Source organism: Lithobates pipiens, unplaced genomic scaffold (assembly GCF_037356315.1).
Source record: "Lithobates pipiens isolate NorthernLeopardFrog02 unplaced genomic scaffold, aLitPip1_a1.2 Scaffold_27, whole genome shotgun sequence".
Taxonomy (NCBI): Eukaryota; Metazoa; Chordata; class Amphibia; order Anura; family Ranidae; genus Lithobates; species Lithobates pipiens.
Window position 1 is genome coordinate 81,827,054 of NW_027507788.1, and position 15,439 is coordinate 81,842,492.

The window sequence follows — 15,439 nt, forward strand, 5'->3', positions numbered from 1 at the left end:
CCCCCGGATACCGACCCCCGACCCTATGTGAATGAGTACAATGTACCCCTACCCATTCACCTGTAAAATAAAAGTACAAAAAAAAACACAACACACGAGATAAAATACTTTATTGCACAGCTCCGGAGGTCCGCAGTCCGCAGCTCCGGAGGTCTTCCGTCTTCGGGGGTCTTCTCGCCGGACTCCCCCGCTATCTTCTTGTAGCTCTTTTGCTAGCGGAGGAGTCCGGCTTTCTTCCTCGCCGCCGGCCTCTTCTTCCGACTTCGGGGGTCTTGTCCCCCTCTCCGGTCTTCTGTCGCCGCCGTCGTCTTTTTTTGTATTTTTATTTTACAGGTGAATGGGTAGGGGTACATTGTACCCCATACTCATTCACATAGGGTGGGGGGCCGGTATCCGGGGGCCCCCTTATTAAAGGGGGCTCCCGGATTCCGATAAGCCCCCAGCCCCCGACAACCAACGGCCAGGGTTGTCGGAAAGAGGCCCTTGTCCTCATCAACATGGGGACAAGGTGCTTTGGGGTGGGGGGGGCCGCGCGGCCCCCCTTTCCCAAGGCACCCCCCATGTTGAGGGCACGCGGCCTGGTACGGCCGGGTAGCGTGCTCGGACAAGGGTCTGTTGTGGACTTGGGGGGGACCCCCACGCCGATTTTTTTCGGCGTTGGGGTTCCCCTTTAAGTCCATACCAGGCGGCGGGGCCAGCGACGTCTCCTTCGCGGGCCCCGCCTACCTGGAGACCCGTTCGAAATGAGCGGACTTTTCTCCGGGCGGGAAAAGTCCGCTCATTTCAAAAGTAGGGCGGACTGGCACACACACGGCCGGATTGTTCGCCGAAATGCGAGTCTGACGGAAAGATTGGTGTGCAACACGGCATTCTAAGTCCGCCGTACTTTCGGGTTAAAAAAGTATGCCGGAGGCTACACACGGGGGGATTGTTTGGCGGACTTGAGTTTGCCGGACTTTTCCACCGGATTGTTTGATCGTGTGTACGCGGCATAAGTGGTCTTGCTATGCAAGAACACTTAATAAAAAGAATAATAACGGAACTTTTTTTTTTGCAATGTGGGTATTTTTATTATATTTTTTCAAAAGATGGAATTCTCCTATAAATCTCACTTTAAATTTTTTTTTTTATGGTAGGCAGAATGAGTTAGTAGTGATTGGAGCGGATTTAAACAATTGATTTAGTATGAAGTATGACTAGAATTGGTGGCAATGCTGGGCAGATCTCTGCGTGTAGTGGTGCTTGGTGTAGTAATGCTGGGTGTAGTGGTGCTGGGTGTAGTGATGGTGGGTGTAGTAATGGTGGGTGTAATGCTGCTGGGTATAGTCATGGTGGGTGTAGTGATGCTGGGTGTAGTGGTGCTGGGCGTAGTGATGCTGGGCGTAGTGATGCTGGGCGTAGTGGTGCTGCGCGTACTGGTGCTGGGCGTACTGGTGCTGGGCGTAGTGGTACTGGGTGTAGTGATGCTGGGTGTAGTGATGGTGGGTGTAGTGATGGTGGGTGTAGTGATGGTGGGTGTAGTTGTGCTGGGTGTAGTGGTGCTGGTTGAAGTGATGCTGGGTGTAGTGGTGCTGGGTGTAATGGTGCTGGGAGAAGTGATGGTGCGTGTAGTTGTGCTGGGTGTAGTGGTGCTGGGTGTAGTGGTGCTGGGTGTAGTGATGCTGGGTGTAGTGGTGCTGGGTGTAGTGGTGCTGGGTGTAGTGGTGCTGGGTGTAGTAATGCTGGGTGTAGTGGTGGTGGGTGTAGTAATGCTGGGTGTATTGGTGCTGGGTGTAGTGATGGTGGGTGTAATAATGCTGGGTGTAGTGGTGCTGGGTGTAGTGTTGCTGGGTGTAGTGTTGGGTGTAATGATGCTGGGTGTAGTGATGGTGGGTGTAGTGATGGTGGGTGTAGTGATGGTGGGTGTAGTGGTGATGGGTGTAGTGATGCTGGGTGTAGTGATGCTGGGTGTAGTGATGATGGGTGTAGTGATGATGGGTGTAGTGATGATGGGTGTAGTGGTGCTGGGTGTAGTGATGCTGGGTGTAGTGATGCTGGGTGTAGTGATGCTGGGTGCAGTGATGCTGGGTGTAGTGGTGGTGGGTGTAGTGGTGCTGGGTGTAGTGATTCTGGGTGTAGTAGTGTTGGGTGTAGTGGTGCTGGGTGTAATGATGCTGGGTGTAGTGATGCTGGGTGCAGTGATGCTGGGTGTAGTGGTGGTTGGTGTAGTGGTGCTGGGTGTAGTGGTACTGGGTGTAATGATGCTGGGTGTAGTGGTGTTGAGTGTAGTGATGGTGAGTGGAGTGGTGTTGGGTATAGTGATGGTGGGTGTACTGGTGCTGGGTGTAGTGATGGTGGGTGTAGTGGTGCTGGGTGTAGTAATGCTGGGTGTAGTGGTGCTGGGTGTAGTGGTGCTGGGTGTAGTGATGGTGGGTGTAGTGGTGCTGGGTGTAGTGATGGTGGGTGTAGTGATGGTGGGTGTAGTGATGGTGGGTGTAGTGGTGCTGGGTGTAGTGGTGCTGGGTGTAGTGGTGCTGGGTGTAGTGGTGCTGGGTGTAGTGATGGTGGGTGTAGTGGTGCTGGGTGTAGTGATGGTGGGTGTAGTGATGGTGGGTGTAGTGGTGATGAGTGTAGTGGTGATGGGTGTAGTGGTGATGGGTGTAGTGGTGATGGGTGTAGTGGTGCTGGGTCTAGTGATGCTGGGTCTAGTGATGCTGGGTCTAGTGATGCTGGGTCTAGTGATGCTGGGTCTAGTGATGATGGGTGTAGTGATGCTGGGTGTAGTGATGCTGGGTGTAGTGATGCTGGGTGTAGTGGTGATGGGTGTAGTGATGCTGGGTGCAGTGGTGCTGGGTGTAGTGGTGCTGGGTGTAGTGATGCTGGGTGTAGTGGTGATGGGTGTAGTGATTGCTGGGTGTAGTGTTGATGGGTGTAGTGATGCTGGGTGTAGTGGTGTTGGGTGTAGTGATGCTGGGTGTAGTGGTGATGGGTGTAGTGATGCTGGGTGTAGTGGTGATGGGTTTAGTGATGCTGGCTGTAGTGGTGATGGGTGTAGTGGTGATGGGTGTAGTGATGCTGGGTGTAGTGGTGATGGGTGTAGTGATGGTGGGTGTAGTGATGGTGGCTGTAGTTGTGCTGGGTGTAGTGGTGCTGGTTGAAGTGATACTGGGCGTAGTGGTGCTGGGTGTAGTGGTGCTGGGAGAAGTGATGGTGGGTGTAGTTGTGCTGGGTGTAGTGTTGGGTTTAGTGATGGTGGGTGTAGTGGTGCTGGGTGTAGTGATGGTGGGTGTAATGCTGCTGGGTATAGTCATGGTGGGTGTAGTGATGCTGGGTGTAGTGGTGCTGGGCGTAGTGATGCTGGGCGTAGTGGTGCTGGGCGTAGTGGTGCTGGGCGTAGTGGTGCTGGGCGTAGTGGTGCTGGGCGTAGTGATGGTGGGTGTAGTGATGGTGGGTGTAGTGGTGATGGGTGTAGTGATGCTGGGTGTAGTGGTGATGGGTGTAGTGGTGATGAGTGTAGTGATGCTGGGTGTAGTGGTGCTGGGTGTAGTGATGCTGGGTGTAGTGATGCTGGGTGTAGTGATGCTGGGTGTAGTGGTGATGGGTGTAGTTGTGAAGGGTGTAGTGGTGATGGGTGTAGTGGTGATGGGTGCAGTGATGCTGGGTGCAGTGGTGATGGGTGTAGTGGTGATGGGTGTAGTGGTGATGGGTGTAGTGTTGATGGGTGTAGTGATTGCTGGGTGTAGTGTTGATGGGTGTAGTGATGCTGGGTGTAGTGGTGATGGGTGTAGTGATGCTGGGTGTAGTGATGCTGGGTGTAGTGATGCTGGGTGTAGTGGTGATGGGTGTAGTGATGCTGGGTGTAGTGATGCTGGGTGTAGTGGTGATGGGTGTAGTGATGCTGGGTGTAGTGGTGATGGGTGTAGTGATGCTGGGTGTAGTGATGCTGGGTGTAGTGATGCTGGGCGTAGTGGTGATGGGTGTAGTGATGGTGGGTGTAGTTGTGCTGGGTGTAGTGGTGCTGGATGAAGTGATGCTGGGTGTAGTGGTGCTGGGAGAAGTGATGGTGGGTGTAGTTGTGCTGGGTGTAGTGTGGGGTGTAGTGATGGTGGGTGTAGTGGTGCTGGGTGTAGTGATGGTGGGTGTAATGCTGCTGGGTATAGTCATGGTGGGTGTAGTGATGCTGGGTTTAGTGGTGCTGGGCGTAGTGGTGCTGGGCGTAGTGGTGCTGGGCGTAGTGGTGCTGGGTGTAGTGATGCTGGGTGTAGTGATGCTGGGTGTAGTGATGCTGGTTGAAGTGATGCTGGGTGCAGTGGTGCTGGGAGAAGTGATGGTGGGTGTAGTTGTGCTGGGTGTAGTGATGGTGGGTGTAGTGGTGCTGGGTGTAGTAATGCTGGGTGTAGTGGTGGTGGGTGTAGTAATGCTGGGTGTAGTGATGGTGGGTGTAATAATGCTGGGTGTAGTGTTGGGTGTAATGATGCTGGGTGTAGTGATGGTGGGTGTAGTGGTACTGGGTGTAGTGGTACTGGGTGTAGTGGTACTGGGTGTAATGATGGTGGGTGTAGTGATGGTGGGTGTAGTGATGCTGGGAGTAGTGATGATGGGTGTAGTGCTGATGGGTGTAGTGCTGATGGGTGTAGTGGTGCTGGGTGTAGTAATTCTGGGTGTAATGATGCTGAGGGTAGTGATGCTGGGTGCAGTGATGCTGGGTGCAGTGATGCTGGGTGTAGTGGTGCTGGGTGTAGTGGTGGTGGGTGTAGTGGTGCTGGGTGTAGTGATTCTGGGTGTAGTAGTGCTGGGTGTAGTGGTGCTGGGTGTAATGATGCTGGGTGCAGTGATGCTGGGTGTAGTGGTGGTTGGTGTAGTGGTGCTGGGTGTAATGATGCTGGGTGTAGTGGTGTTGGGTATAGTGATGGTGGGTGTACTGGTGCTGGGTGTAGTGATGGTGGGTGTAGTGGTGCTGGGTGTAGTAATGCTGGGTGTAGTGATGGTGGGTGTAGTGGTGCTGGGTGTAGTGATGGTGGGTATAGTGATGCTGGGTGTAGTGGTGATGGGTGTAGTGGTGATGAGTGTAGTGATGCTGGGTGTAGTGGTGCTGGGTGTAGTGGTGCTGGGTCTAGTGGTGCTGGGTCTAGTGGTGCTGGGTCTAGTGGTGCTGGGTCTAGTGGTGATGGGTGTAGTGGTGATGGGTGTAGTGGTGCTGGGTGTAGTGGTGCCGGGTGTAGTGGTGATGGGTTTAGTGGTGCTGGGTGTAGTGGTGATAGGTGTAATGATGCTGGGTGTAGTGATGCTGGGTGTAGTGGTGCTGGGTGTAGTGGTGATGAGTGTAGTGGTGCTGGGTGTAGTGGTGATGGGTGTAGTGGTGCTGGGTGTAGTGGTGATGGGTTTAGTGGTGCTAGGTGTAGTGGTGATAGGTGTAATGATGCTGGGTGTAGTGGTGATGGGTGTAGTGGTGATGGGTTTAGTGGTGCTGGGTGTAGTGGTGATAGGTGTAGTGGTGATGGGTGTAGTGGTGCCGGGTGTAGTGGTGATGGGTTTAGTGGTGCTGGGTGTAGTGGTGATAGGTGTAGTGGTGATGGGTTTAGTGGTGCCGGGTGTAGTGGTGATGGGTTTAGTGGTGCTGGGTGTAGTGGTGATGGGTTTAGTGGTGCTGGGTGTAGTGGTGATAGGTGTAATGATGCTGGGTGTAGTGATGCTGGGTGTAGTGGTGCTGGGTGTAGTGGTGATGGGTGTAATGATGATGGGTGTAGTGGTGCTGGGTTTAGTGGTGCTGGGTGTAGTGGTGATGGGTTTAGTGGTGCTGGGTGTAGTGGTGATAGGTGTAATGATGCTGGGTGTAGTGGTGCTGGGTGTAGTGGTGCTGGGTTTAGTGGTGCTGGGTGTAGTGGTGCTGGGTGTAGTGGTGCTGGGTGTAGTGGTGATGGGTGTAGTGGTGATGGGTGTAGTGGTGATGGGTGTAGTGGTGATGGGTGTAGTGGTGCTGGGTGTAGTGGTGCTGGGTTTAGTGGTGCTGGGTGTAGTGGTGATAGGTGTAGTGGTGCTGGGTGTAGTGGTGATAGGTGTAGTGGTGCTGGGTGTAGTGGTGCTGGGTGTAGTGGTGATGGGTTTAGTGGTGCTGGGTGTAGTGGTGATAGGTGTAATGATGCTGGGTGTAGTGGTGATGGGTGTAATGATGATGGGTGTAGTGATGAAGTGTCCTGCCTCCATGTGTGGGTGGATCACATACTCCTATATGTATTCTCTGTCACTCCTCAGCCTCATGCCATTGCTGACAGCAGGAAGGATTGTAGCAGATCGGGGAGGAGACGCTCTCAGGTGCAAACTACTTTCTCTTCTCTTCCCAAAACTTGGTGGAACAAGTTACACGATTATTGTTTCCATGTCATTTCTGGTACTTCTATCAGATCTGTTCATTAGGAAGTTGTGTTAATAAATGAAAGCGATCTGCAAGGTGCCAACACAACTTCAAGTTCACCGACAGTGAGAGCGTGGTAGAGGGAGGTGAGTGCTCATATTCGGCTGATGCAATCTCATGTGTCTCTTAAGTAAGGTGGCAGCCATGATACCGGAGACCAGTTCGGGGGCAAGATCCAGGCTCCCTGGCTGGGGTGGAACTACAAGTCTCAGCACGCCTAGATATAAAACCTCCCCTAGGCTGGCTAGCTGGGACTTCCACGCCTTCTGTGGCCACTGACTAGACACGATGTGTTGTGGGCTACGCCAAAATGGCTCCTGTGTTGGGGACAGAAATTCATTCATCATGGGTTTTCTCTGCTGAATGCAGGCTGCACATGTGTTTTGATCGGCTGTGAGCATCGATCTGGCGAGACGGTCGTTGATAATTGCTGTTCTGTGTGTATCGGGTATGTAATGATTGATGATGATGGGTGGGGGTCGGGGTGCTCTGTGGGACAATGTTGGGGTTTGATTGACAGCTGGGCGCCTGTCTCTGTATGCGGGGGAGGAGGTGTGTCACGGACCATGTGTTGTCACATAATGTGATCCTCACTGCTTGCTGACAATTGGAGGGTTCTGTTTATATTTAGGACAATGATTGTTACTGTGGAGACCTGTGTAGTTTGAATTATATGGCACTGACGTGGCAGGGAAGGGAGCCGATCTAACAGCACATAGATCAATGACAGGAGGGGGGGTGGGTATAGATCAATAAACTGCACTGTCCACTTACACAAGCATGACGAGAAGCATCCTAAAAAAAAAGGGATGTATGTATTAAAACTGGAGCAGTTGTGCGTGACATCCAATCCGCTTTCAGCTTCTAAAATGAAAGCTAGAAGCTGATTGGTTGCCATACTCAGCTGCTCCAGTCTGCAGAAATTAATTTCAATATATTTTAGACTTCATTCACACGACTGCGAAAAAAGAAAAAAAGACGCACATACACGTGTTTTTGAATTCTGGATCTGACCTCAGCTGTATTGTATTCAGTGGAGCCATTCACACATGTGTAAAGACGCTCGGCATTCAGATCCGTAACACAGAATCCAAAAATCTGCATGCCGATTATGCGTATAAATGCGTGTAAATTATGCCTAAACAATCATTGTGTTCACATACATGTCTATGCATTTAAAAAAAAAACTGTCTATACGCAGGTATTATACTGATCGTTGCGCAGGAACTTTTCTCCTAGAAAACGCATGTGTAATAACATCAGTAATATTTTCATGGTCGTGTAAATGAAGCCTTCTATTACACACTAACTTGTTTCACTTCTCTTCCTGATGAGGCTGAACACCATCTCCTTTTAGGCTAGGTTCAAACTGCTGTGGGAATCGCAGTGAAAACGCAGGGCTCTGCACAGATCGCGCAGGGCTGCCATTTATTCTAAATGTCACCCCCTTCATGTAAAAACACTGTGTGCGGGAACTACGTGTAAATTGTGTGGTCGTTTTTTGAAAAGGTTCCTGCAATGCTTTGGGACGATGTAACAACTTGCATTGACTTCTGGTTAAAGTAGTGGTAAGCAAGCTGCGATAAAGACACGCAGGGATGTCTATTCAAAGTCGCGGCAGTGTGAACAAGGACTAAGGGCAAAAACTTTATTTATTTTTTGTTTTTCTCCCATATTGAATAGCGTAAAGCTGGTCATTCATGTCAACCCATTGTTCAATTTTCTTATGGGTAATGTGCTTATTGTGACAGTCAATTATTATTTCATCCCCAGTTTACGGTTGTGCCGTGCGAATTTGCAGCAAGTTCTGTGCGGATTCCACACCGCATGCAAACCGCACACAGTTCATGCGAATCGATGCAGGTGTGTATGTTAACGGCACCCTGAAATCCGTTTGTAAGGCTGGGTTCACACTGCTGCGGGGGGGAGATCCGGATGTGATTCGCACCGCACTGCAGTGCAAATCACATCGGATCTCTGTAGCAATGCGAGTTCAGCCATACAGATAGTATGGCTGAATTCGCATCGCTCCCGCAGCAAACTCGCACGGGACCCTTTTTTTGGTCCGCAGCAGAATCGGATCGCATGGGTGTTCACACCATGCGATCCGATTCCTGTGCGAGTGTGCAGTTCGCACTGCGATATGCGGACAGATCTGGGGGTGTCATTAAGATTTCATTGACACTCCCAGCAGTCCGCATAGGGCAGTGTGAACTGCCGGCGGGAGTCATGCGATGCGGGAAAACGCAGCGGATTCGCGGCGTTCCCGCATCGCTATAGTGTGAACCTAGCCTAAAACACAATGCGTTTTTCAGAATCGGATTACATGGGTGTGAACACCCATGCTATCAGATTCTGGTGCGGCCAAAAAAAAGGGTCCTGCATGTTGTTGGTGCGATTTGAGCCATGCAGAATAAGGACTCAAATCGCACTGAGGAAGATTTGCATGTAATTTGAACAGGAATGCAGTGTGATTCCTATTCAAAATCGCATGTGGTTTCCTGCACCGAATAGTGGGAACCGGGGCTCATGAGAATGAACATGGAATTTTTTTTTTTCTTTGATGAAATTATTATCTAATTGTTTAGGTTCCATGCACACTGGAGCTCATAAACTGCAGTTTATTGGAGTTTGGACGTTTATTTTTATTTTTTAAAGCCCATAAACTCCACTCTGTTAGCCAATGTGTTCATGCTAACATGGAAGTTTTTTTGCTTTAATGAGCAGTGGAGTTTATGGGCTTATTTTTCTGAACGCCAGAATCTTGCGTTCAAAGTGCCGTTTTTACAGCCAAAAAATGACAAATGCTCACAAACACGCATTAATTCGTGTTCGGCATTCTCTTTTTTTCAATGCATTGTGGGCGTTTGGAATGCACTGTGGCATTTTTTGAGTGTCCTCTGTGTATTTTTATTATAAACGCTCATAAACGCTATTAAAAGCATGTTTTTCAACCAGCGTTTTCTGCCCGCAATCTGGCATCCAGAAAAAGCTTTTTTGAGCTTCAGTGTGCATGGAGCCTTAATAGGTCGACTATTAAAAAAAAAAAAAAAAAAAAAATGTTTTAAGTGAAATGCGCAGTAGTAGTAGTCAATGGTGGTAGTAGTGGTAGTCAATCAGAAAATGTTTAAAATCATCTAGAAAAATTTCCAATACAATGATTGGGCCATCGAGTGTTAGATTGGAAGAACAAATTTTGTACTAAATTTCGCTTGTTTTTCTCTCCATGTATGGCCAGCTTAAGGGAAAGTTATAACTCCATCTGTTATTTGCCCTCTGTGTCCTGTTGGTGAGATTTCCCTTCACTTCCTGCCCCAATGATAAAACGGGAAGTGAGGGGAAATCTCTCCAAAATGAGAATTCCTGGTTGTCAGTAGAATTAGTGTCCCGTTCAAAGATTTCCCTTTCATTCCTATTTTGGTGACTGCTCAAAATTTGGGATTACGGTATCTTTATTCTTCGCTTTCGGTGATCACAGTAAACAGGACAAATAGGGTGAATCTCCCTAAAGGGGACACAGTAGTAAAAACGTGGCAGGTGTTCTAATCCCTCTCCGCTCCGTCCTAAACTAAACAAAAAAAGTTTAGCCTTTTGGTTATACTTTAAATGTTTTGTTTTGGAACAGTGCTTTTGTGCAGTTACACAAAATACATGGGTCACAGTAATGCAGAAATATAGAAGGCAGTTTCTATGGGACATCATCTTCAGCAGAAAGGGAATCCCAAGCTTTATACATAAAATAAAGGTGTCCCTGACCCTATGCTAAATGGCTAGAATCTCTACTGCTGGCACCAGACATATTTGGTTTCCTTTTTATTAAATGTTAACCACTTAAGGACCAAGCCTCTTTTTCAGACTCGGTGCTTAAAACTGTTTCTTTTTTTGCTAGAAAATTACTTCGAACCCCCAAACATTATATATTGTTTTTTTTTTTCTAACACCCTAGAGAATAAAATAGCGGTCATTGCAATACTTTTTTTCACACCGTATTTGCACAGCGGTCTTACAAGCGCGCTTTTTTTGGAAAAAAATTACTTTTTTAAATAAAAAATAAGACAACAGTAAAATTAGCCCAATTTTGTGTTATATCGTGAAAGATAATGTTACGCCGAATAAATTGATGCCCAACATGTCATGCTTCAAAATCATGCCCGGTGTCAAACTTTTACCCTCAAAAATCTCCATAAGCTACATTAAAAAAAATTCTACAGGTTGCATGTTTTGCGTTACAGAGGAGGTCTAGGGCTAGAATTATTGCTCTCGCTCTACCGATCACGGCAATACTTCACATCTGTGGTTTGACTACCATTTTCATATGCGGGCAATACTCAAATATGCATTCGCTTCTGCGCGCGAGCACGTCGGGACGGGGTGTTTTAAATTTGTTTTTGTTTTTTTATTCTTATTTATTTTACTTGATTTTATTTATTTTTACACTGTTTAAAAAAAAAAAATTGGATCGCTTTTATTCCCATTACAAGGAATGTAAACATCCCTTTTCAGAAAAAAAAACATGACAGGTCCTCTTAACTATGAGATCTGGGGTCAAAAAGTCCTCAGATCTCATATTTGGACTTAAATGCAAAAAAAAAAAAAAAAAAAAAAAAAGTGTAATTTGAGAAAATTATATTGAAAAAATGTGCCTTTAAGAGGTATGTGCGGAAGCGACATTTTGACATCGCTTCCGCCCTGCTATGGTATAGAGACAGGTGGGGGCCATCTTAGCCTAGCTCGTCCCCATACCACAGACATGACAGGTCCCGATCGCTTACTGGAGCCGTCGGTAGTGGCGGAGAGCGGCGGGAGTGGGGTGGCACCTCTCCTGCCGCCGATAACAGTGATTTTTGCAGCAAACCTGCCGCAGAGATCACCATCATGACTGGCGCCTGAATAGATGGATATCTCGGTTGTGACAGCAGCTGCTGCCGTTACCGTGATATCCCTCTTCATAAAATGGACGTACATCGGCGTGCGCTGATCGTAAAGTGGTTAAAGTCTACCTTTTGTCCATATTCCACTGAGGTTGGCATTTTAGTACTGGGCTTATATTTCAGGAAATGCATCCAGTCAGTTGAAAATTCTTACTATCAGGAGGGTATTATTTTAAAGGGTTAGTTCACCTTTACCAAAAAACTGCCTATTCAGGTAAGGGGATGCTGCTAGATATAAACTAACTGCAGCTTTGACCAGAGCTAAATAATGCCCTTGCTATAGGTGTAGGCCACTTATGTACCTCTTGAAGCCTGGCCACAAAACTCCCAGAGGTGGTAAAATTCCCATCCTGTCTGGTAGGAAACTCCCAGTCATTACTGCTCCTCATCACAGGAGGGAGCTCTCAACCCCCCGCAAATGTGTGATCCACAATCTTCTCCGTTGCAGCATCTCTGAGATCAGAGCTTCTGTGATGGAGGAGATGGGGGATCATACATGGGCGGGGGTTGGTAGCCCACTTCTGCGATGGAGGAGATAGGGGATCACGCATGGGGTGGGGGTTGGGAGCCCACTTCTGCGATGGGGGATCACGCATGGGGGCGGGGGTTGGGAGCCCACTTCTACGATAAAGAGGATGGGGGGGATCAGGCATGGGGGCAGGGGTTGGGAGCCCACTTCTACGATGGAGCAGATGGGGGGGGGGAATCACGCATGGGGGCGGGGGTTGGGAGCCCACTTCTATGATGGAGCAGATGGGGGCGGGGGTTGGGAGCCCACTTCTACGATGGAGCAGATGGGGGGGATCACGCATGGGGGCGGGGGTTGGGAGCCCACTTCTACGATGGAGCAGATGGGGGGGGATCACGCATGGGGGCGGGGGGTTGGGAGCCCACTTCTACGATGGAGCAGATGGGGGGGGGGATCACGCATGGGGGCGAGGGTTGGGAGCCCACTTCTGCAATGGAGCAGATGGGGGGGATCACGCATGGGGGCCGGGGTTGGGAGCCCACTTCTGCAATGGAGCAGATGGGGGGGATCACGCATGGGGGCCGGGGTTGGGAGCCCACTTCTGCAATGGAGCAGATGGGGGGGATCACGCATGGGGGCCGGGGTTGGGAGCCCACTTCTGCAATGGAGCAGATGGGGGGGATCACGCATGGGGGCGGGGGTTGGGAGCCCACTTCTGCGATGGAGCAGATGGGGGGGATCACGCATGGGGGGCGGGGGTTGGGAGCCCACTTCTGCGATGCTAGGGGTGAGCAGTAATGGCTCAGAGTGTCTTAACATCCTGGCAACAAGGCAGGACAGAAGGATTCTATCTCTGGGAGTTTTTTGGGCAGGCTTCTGGAGATCCATAAATCGCCTACCCCTATAGCAAGGGCATTATCCAACTTTAGTCAAAGCTGCAGTTTATTGTTACCTGCAGGCGCCCCTTACCTGCGGAGATAGCTTTTTGGTAAAGGTGAATGAACCCTTTAAGATGTAGAAATTGTTCAGCTCGCTAAATACAGTATAAGTAGGGTGGGCGCTGTGCCATTTTCTTTGTATACTTTGTGAACACTAAATCTCATTATCTGCACCAATAGGATGCCCTGATCTACAACCTTGTCTGGCTTGAGTCAGTGATTCAAAATATTAAAGCTGGGCAGCTTGAGAAGGAGAGGTTAGCGGTGGCAGTTTACTTGTTGCTCTAATCAACTTTACTTAAAGCATATTCTACCTTTTGCAAAAATGAAAAAATGCACCTACGTTGATTAAACAAGAGGGCAGTTGACATCATCCCACGTATGATGTTATTTTTTACTACTGCTATGTTTTGCATTCCTTTTGTTTCTATCAGTGTTGATATCTAGTGGTAGATTAGTGCCATAGCAGCTTCTTTATTTTAGCATTCTTTCTGTTTCTCCCTCCTTGATTAGAGCTAGGTGGTACAGTCTTAGTTACTCTTTATCTTTTTTTTTCTGTGTTTCCTCAGTTACTTTTTTATTCTTTATAGCAGTATAGCAGACACACCAGGCTGTTTTTATTTTTTATTTTTATTTTTTATTTTTTTTACACTACAAGAGAGTGGAAAAACATTCTCTGTAATTTAGGTAATCTTATTGGAGAGTTTAGCTGTCTGAGGATTATGCTGAATTTGGGGCAGTGGATGGAGGTCTGTCATTGCTTAAAGCTGCACCTAATGCCCCGTACACGCGATTGGAATTTTGGTCAGAAAAAGCTCTGATTTTCCCGACTGAATTCCGTCAGGATTTCACTCAAGCTGTCTTGCATCCACACGGTCACAACAAATTCCGACCGTCAAGAACGCGGTGACGTACAACACATACGACGGGACTAGAAAAAGGAAGTTCAATACTCAGTAGCCAATAGCTTCCATCTCCTAGTTGAATCTGAGCATGCGTGAGTTTTTGCACATCGGAATTGCATACACACGATCGGAATTTCCAATAGAAAGTTTTTCTGTTGGAAAAATTGAGAACATGCTCTCAAATGTATGCTGGTGGGAATTCGGCCAGCTAAATTCCGATGGAGCATACAGAGTCGCATTTTCCGATGAAATGCTCTCATCTGTCTTTTTTGCCGGCTGAAATTCTGATTGTGTGTGTATGTGGCATAAAACAGAACAAGGGCTGCAGACTCTGGCCATGTTTCATGGTACAACCTAAATGTAGGTGTACCATGAAATATGGTAGACTTGGCTTTAAAGACAAAATGCGTTGTAGAAGAGACTTTGTCAGTGATGTCATCATGCACGGCCGCAGGCTGAGCAGCGGATTGGCGTTATTTGTAAGTACATTACTTTTAATAAAATGTTCTTTAAACCCTGGTAATGTACTATAGTGTGCTTTTATTTTCTGCTGTATTTGGTGGCTCACAATTGTTGCGGTATGTGGTGGAGCGGCACGTAGCCACCACACGAAGGAGATGAAACCTTTTGATGCTCTTTTGGATTGGAGTGGTATTTATTACCTGCCTGGTATTAAGCACATATGACCTCAATTCTATAGAGGTCTACTAATTGGTAAGCGGATGCTGTGAGTTTCCTTGGTCAGGGTGCACTGACCTTGTTGGTGTAAATGGTTTGCAGTGAATCTGCACTCTTGTGTTCTGACAGTTTCTGATGGACTTTTATTATGAAATTGGTGTCTTTGCACTAGCACTTTGTTGTTCATAAGTATTTGTTTTATTGTATTAAAGCGGACCCTCAGTCTTTTTTTCATCTATTAAGGCCCCTTTCACACGTGTGGACTGTATGACCGTATTTCATCCATCCGTTTGCGGATGAAATACGGATATACATGCATTCCTATTGGATAGCGGGTGTCTGCGGATAAACATCCGCAGACACCCGCTATCGTCCGCCTCCGCAATTGTCCGATTCTGCAGACGGAGGAAAATCCTATTTTTCTATCCACCTGCAGAGCGGATCGGATGAACACGGACAGACGGTCCGTACTCATCCGATCCCCCATAGAGGAGAGCGGAGAGCTGACAGGGCGGTCCCTGCACAGTGTGCTGGGACCGCCCTGTCCGGCGCCGGCTCAACGGGGACAACGGAGAGATCCCCCGCTGAGCAAGCGGATCATCACGGGGCGGATCATTACTGATCCGTCCCGTGTGAAAGGGGCCTAATCTTCTGCCCTTGTTGTTTTGGTGTGTGGTTGGGTTGGTTGGTTTGTTTGTTTGTTTGTTTTTTTGTTTTTTTCTTTCTGCCAGTAAATACCTTATACGACCCACTTTCTTTTTCTTCTTTAAAGAGGAACTACAGTCTGCTCACATAATTTGTAATAAAAACATCTTTGCCATTCTCAAGCTTTCCTCCGAACACTTTGCATGTTTATTTTATAATTAATGTGATTCTGTACTTGCCAAATATGCTGCAGAAATCTCCCTCCACTAAGTCTGGCTGCATCCATTTACTTCCTGGATTTACACAGAGGCACACCTCCATCTCTGCATCTCTCATTGGTCCTCCTATGACTCACCTGCCCTCCCTTCCTGGGACGCTCTCACGAGAGTTAGGGACTGCTGTGCATGATGTCATAAGCCTAGGCTTTTTACCAGACAAGAAACTAGGGATGCACCGAATGGGTTTTTTGGTGCCGAAACCGA

General features: G+C 48.4%; 1 protein-coding gene across 5 annotated transcripts in view; it reads left to right on the forward strand.

The window, feature by feature from the left end:
- The window catches only part of LOC143933942 (sodium-dependent neutral amino acid transporter B(0)AT2-like), a 231,952-nt gene that overhangs the window by 103,217 nt on the left and 113,296 nt on the right, over positions 1-15,439 (forward strand). Inside the window, exon 1 of one of the 5 annotated variants that reach the window (XM_077457121.1) lies at positions 6,138-6,291. The exons of 2 other annotated variants lie outside the window; for them this stretch is intronic. The gene's annotated coding sequence lies outside the window, so the exon portion shown is untranslated. 2 more of the 5 variants (XM_077457122.1, XM_077457120.1) reach the window with 2 other exon arrangements.